Below are 5,883 nucleotides of genomic sequence, written 5' to 3'. Positions count from 1 at the left end.
TCCACATACAGTACCAAGAAGCTAACTATACTCCCACTAGCTCTGACATACACGCAAGACTCATCTTCACTTCTCGAGAAGCCAAACTCTTTTACCTTCTCATCAAAACAAAGATTCCAGCTACGAGATGCTTGTTTTAATCCATAAATGGATTTCTCAAGCTTGCATACTCTATTAGGGTACTCTGCACTGACAAAAACCTCTGGCTGATTCATGTACACATCCTCAGCCAAGTTTCCATTAAGGAAAGCGGTTTTGACATCCATTTGCCATATTTCATAATCATGAAATGCTGCAATGGCTAGCATAACCCTAATAGACTTAATCTTTGCTACCGGCGAGAAGGCTTCATCATAACCAATACCTTGTGTTTGAGTAAAACCCTTCGCAACCAGTCGAGCCTTATAAGTATGCACTTTTCCTTCCATGTCGGTCTTCTTCTTGACGATCCATTTGCACCCGACTGTTTTACGGCCTGGTACATTGTCAACCAAGTTCCAAACTTGATTGTCATACATGGACTGTATCTCGCTGTCCATAGCCTCCTTCCATTTAGCAGACTCCGGGCCTGCCATGGCTTCTTTAACACTGCTAGGTTCATCCAAATTTACCAATGTACTATCGCTGATAAACGTATCACCTTCCGTAGTAATATGAAAGCCATAATAAAATGAAGGTGTGTTCCTAACCCGTGTGGAACGCCTCAGAGGTACAGACATGTCAGCTTGCTCAACAGGAGTTTCCTCCTCAGGTTGATTGCTAGTGTCTGAGGTTCCTTCACCAATTGCTTCTTGAATTTCTTCAAGATCAATTTGCCTCCCACTGTCTCCTTGGCTTATAAATTCTCTCTCACGAAAGACCCCTCTTCTCGCTACAAAGACCACATTCTCACTGGGTCTGTAGAAGAGGTAACCGAAGGATTTCTGTGGGTAGCCGATGAAAATACACCTTTCACTTCGGGGTTCGAGTTTATCATGAGTCTCACGCCTCACGAAAGCCTCGCAGCCCCAAATCTTGATGTGGTTCAAATTGGGAACCTTCCCAGTCCACATCTCATGAGGTATTTTGGTAACCTTCTTTGTAGGGACTAGATTAAGGATATAGGCGGCAGTCTCTAAGGCATACCCCCAAAAAGAGATTGGTTACGAAACTCGACTCATCATAGAGCGAACCATGTCCAACAAGGTTCGATTACGCCTCTCAGCTACACCATTCAGCTGTGGTGTCCTGGGAGGAGTCAATTGTGAGACAATCCCACACTCCTTAAGATAGTCAAGGAACTCAGTACTAAGATACTCACCACCTCGATCGGATCGAAGCATCTTAATGTTCCTGCCCAATTGATTTTCTACTTCCTGTTTGAATTCCTTAAACCTTTCAAAGGTTTCTGACTTATGTTTGATTAAGTAGACATACCCATATCTACTAAAATCATCAATAAAAGTCACATAATACCGATTAGCATCCCTTGTGGCGGTTTTGAATGGCCCACATACATCAGTATGTATTAGGTCTAACAAACCCTCACCCCTTTCACAAGTTCCAGTGATGGGTGATTTTGTCATTTTTCCAAGTAGACAAGATTCACAACTATCATCCGATTGAAGGTCGAATGATTCCAAAACTCCACTCTTTTGGAGTTGGCCTATGCGTTTCTTGTTTACATGTCCAAGACGACAATGCCACAATGATGCTTTATCTTGGCTAGTAGAAGAATCAATATACAACACATTATTTCCTAAGTTGTCTACAATCGACACAGTTTCATACACACCATCACAAGGTAATGCTTTAAAATAAAACACATTTTTATAGAAAGCATTAATACCACCACACTCATTATCAAACGAAAAGGTAAAACCTTGTTTGTACAAAGCATGAAAAGAAATAATATTCCTCGCCATCTCAGACGAGTACACACATTTATTCAAATCTAATTTTAACCCATTATTAAGCAACAAAGTATAAACTCCAATCTTGGAAATAGGTGAAGCCTTCCTATTCCCCATGATCAAGTTTATCTTCCCGTGCTCCACATCCTCACTTCTTCTTAGGCCCTGCATATTAGAACATATGTGAATACCACATCCTGTATCAAGCACCCAAGAGTTAGAATATAATGAGTAATTAGACAATATAGTGTAAATACCTACATGGGTGGGTTTCACTTTCCCATCCTTTAGATCCTGCAAGTACTTAGGGCAGTTTCGCTTCCAGTGTGCCTTTTCATGGCAATAAAAGCATTCAACATCCTTGGGAATGGCAGAAGGAGTGACAGAACCGCTCTTGGTCCTCGATGAGGAGCCTTCAAGAGACTTTCCCTTGGTACCCTTCGAAGGGCGCTTCCTCGTTTTCCCTTTGCCTTGCCCAATAGCTAAAACAGGGGTAGATGTTGGAGTAGGAGTAGTAGAGGTAACAACCGCCTGGCCCTTAAGACCGGTTTCCGCGGTCTTCAAGAGTCCTTGAAGCTTGTTGAGGGTAACTTCCTCCTTGTTCATATGATATGTCATACGAAAATGGTCATAACAAGAAGGTAAGGAGTGCAAAATGATGTCAATTGCGAACTCCTTAGGGATGTTCACATTCAGCTTCAGCAAACGGTCCAAATACCTTTGCATCTTTTGCATGTGAGCCGTGACGGAATCACCGTCCTTCATGCGGGTAGTTATTATGGAGGAGATTATTTCATACCGCTCCTGACGAGCACTCTGATGGTACCTTTCCATTAGGTCTTGGTGCATCTCAAAAGGGTAGAAATCTTCATATGACTTTTGGAGCTCGGCGGTCATCGTGGCCATCATGATACATGCCACCTTAGTAGCATCTCTCTCATGTGTCCTGAATTCAGCGATCTCCTCAGGAGTAGCAGTAGACTCATCAAGTTCTTTCAACTCCTTATCGAGGACATATTCCTTGTCCTCATAACGAGTAACCATCCAGATGTTCCTAATCCAATCCATGAAGTTGGAACCATCAAAGATGACCCTCCCACAAAGATTCATGAGAGAGAAAGAACCAGTTGGGTTAGAGCCTGAAGCATTAGTGTTGGAAGACATCTGAAGGAAGAAAGCAAGTTTAGATTAGATATATAGAATCCTTAATAAGACACCCAAATGTAATATTAAGGCTAGGACCCAATCACAATATATTATACTTAGAAGAGGGATGCCGTAATCTAAGTAATAATATGTTTGAAAGGTAGGTGAATGACGATTCACCAATTTCCACCATGAAAAACAAAATGAATTATTAGGTTTTAATTGGATTTGAAATTCCTAGATTCTTTTGAGATTCATCGAACTTTTCAATGGCATGTTTCAATCTCGATTGTGCCCTTCAAGTTTTGTGATTGGGATGCCGAGGATCACAAAACAAGGTGTGAATAACCATGCTAATTCACTTGGTACCCTTAATATTATCACCTAATCAATGTGCTGGTTAACCACACACGCTCCATTGATCCATGACAAACATTAAGTCACCCTTTGTGATCCTTACTAGTCCAAGTTAGTGTGTCGGTTAACCACACACGCTCCACCAACGACTTGGTAAGGTACAAAGTGTGAATTCCATGGACTAGCACCATGTTCACATTTTTCCTAAAATAACTAAGATTGGGAATTAAAAAGGTTTAGTTACTTTATAATAATCATTATACTTTTAATGAGGATTTAAAGTCATTGTCCTACCCGTTCGGCTAACGACCCTCCACCAGTCAAGCGAGCGGTGGGTGAGAGTGGACAACCATTAAGTCACCATTTTATAGGCAACAACCTTATACCCACCTTATAGACCGGCTTCGTGAATGAGGCCTACTAACGGTAGAACGACTTATTCTTCTACATATATATAATAATTAACTATTAATGTTATAAATAGTATAAGGGTTGAATTTTAACTATTAAAACTCTAAGGGTTGGAATTAAAGTTTATTAAAGTGTGTGAAACTTTACAAATTCCAAAACTTGAGGACAAGTTTTGTAACTATCCAAAACTTTTCATTTCATAACTTATGAATTAAAGGTTCAAAAAAATGAAGACTCTTCACTTTCATGTAACTTATGTGTTTAAATGTGTGTGTTAAAGAAAGTGACCTTTGGATATCCATAACTTCAGGACAAATTATGGACTCCATTAAAACACATAAATGATCAAGAATTAATTCTAAACAATTCAGCAAATAATTCCTATCATCTTCTAAATTCATAAGAACATGAACATGATCATCAAAATTTCAAGAATTATATGAACACATAAAAATCATGGAATTTTGATATTTGCTATTGTAAATGGATTAGAACAACCATTACACCAACTAAAACAAGTTTTAAAACACCAAAACAGTTTAGAGTAATGTTTGTAGTCCATTTCCAGCAGCAAAAGTCGAAAATCTGCACTCTGTCGCTCCTACTCGTCGAGTGCATGAACCTACTCAGCGAGTAGGTCGAAGATACCCATGGACTCGGCGAGTCCCCCCATGGACTCGGCGAGTTCATCAGGCACACAACAAGTTTTTTGACTTTTTCAACTATTTTGCATCAAGTATCAAACAAGCAAGCCTAGGCTCTGATACCACTGTTGGGTTTTGAGCAATCTAACACTTCCTAAGTGTGCATGCAACCCTAATAAACCTTGGATCTATGTTTGTCTAAATACATGCAAAATAATAATTTTCCAAGGTTTATAACCTATCTAACATGGCATGGGGAACATTTCAACATAAAAAGTTAGAAGAGACTACATACCTTTTTGATGAGTTTGGTTCTTGAGGAGTTTGAGGGCCAAGCACCAATAGTGTGAATGCCTCAAATGGAATCACGAAACACCACAAACTCTTGGAAAACTTTGAGAGAGTATACACACTTGTATATTTCGGCCACACACAAGCTCACGCACACTAGTTCACTAGTTTCCCTTAGGGGCCATTTCATGCAACATAAGCATGCTTATATAGTGTACATGATTAGGGTGAAACCCTAATAACCCATGACCTTTCCTTTCCAAGGATCCATGGGTTAAAAGCTGCATGGATCATCCATGGACTTCCATCCAATCCTAGCCCATTAACAAATGAGTGTTAGCCCACACCATATAAAATCAATAGCCCATAATCTAATTAGTCTTCTTTTTAATCTCTAAATTAATTCATAATTAATTTAAGACTAATACTAATTAAATAACATAACTTCATATTAATATATTATAACTTATAATATATTAATAAACATATGTGTATAACTCTCATAAAATTATCCATAAATAGTTTGGATGAGATGCAACCCAAATGGACCATGCCGGTCGGGTCAAGTATATACCAAATAAGTTATGGACTTAGACACCTTATCCAACATTTAGCTTGTGAGACACGTTTTCGAGTACTCACATAAGTATCGGCGGAAGTCTACCCTTAAGTACCAGAGTCTCCTGGAGCGAGAGCGTGAAATTGTGTATAGATCTATATGGGACCAAAACTCCCGCACCATTACTGTTAGCTATAGTTGGACCGGCCGGTCTGCGGGTGACAAAGTCATAAACAATACAGGCGTCCGTTTCACGTCGTATCAACTAGTATGGTAATAACACTCACAAATAGATACTAACGATATATTTATGTAGTAATATACATTCTTAAACAATCTTAAGGGATATTAACTATGTGATTACTCAGTATATACTATTGGGATAGATAAAACTGATGTCTGGTAGATAGTGGAATGTGTTTCCGCCTCATTTCATGTTCCTTGTTTGGTTGTGGACTTACGGCAGATTCACCCATTCAACTGTCTGTTCGATCTCGGTTATATACAACTTGTATGTATTAAGTGATCATATGAGGGTAGTATCGTCGTATCAGGCTTCCAGGGTAAACAAGTCTTTATTCAG

Source organism: Lactuca serriola, chromosome 3 (assembly GCF_051521515.1).
Source record: "Lactuca serriola cultivar US96UC23 chromosome 3, Lser_US96UC23_V15, whole genome shotgun sequence".
Lineage (NCBI taxonomy): Eukaryota > Viridiplantae > Streptophyta > Magnoliopsida > Asterales > Asteraceae > Lactuca > Lactuca serriola.
The sequence above is the reverse complement of the archived record's forward strand: the minus strand, read 5'-3'. Positions refer to the sequence as shown.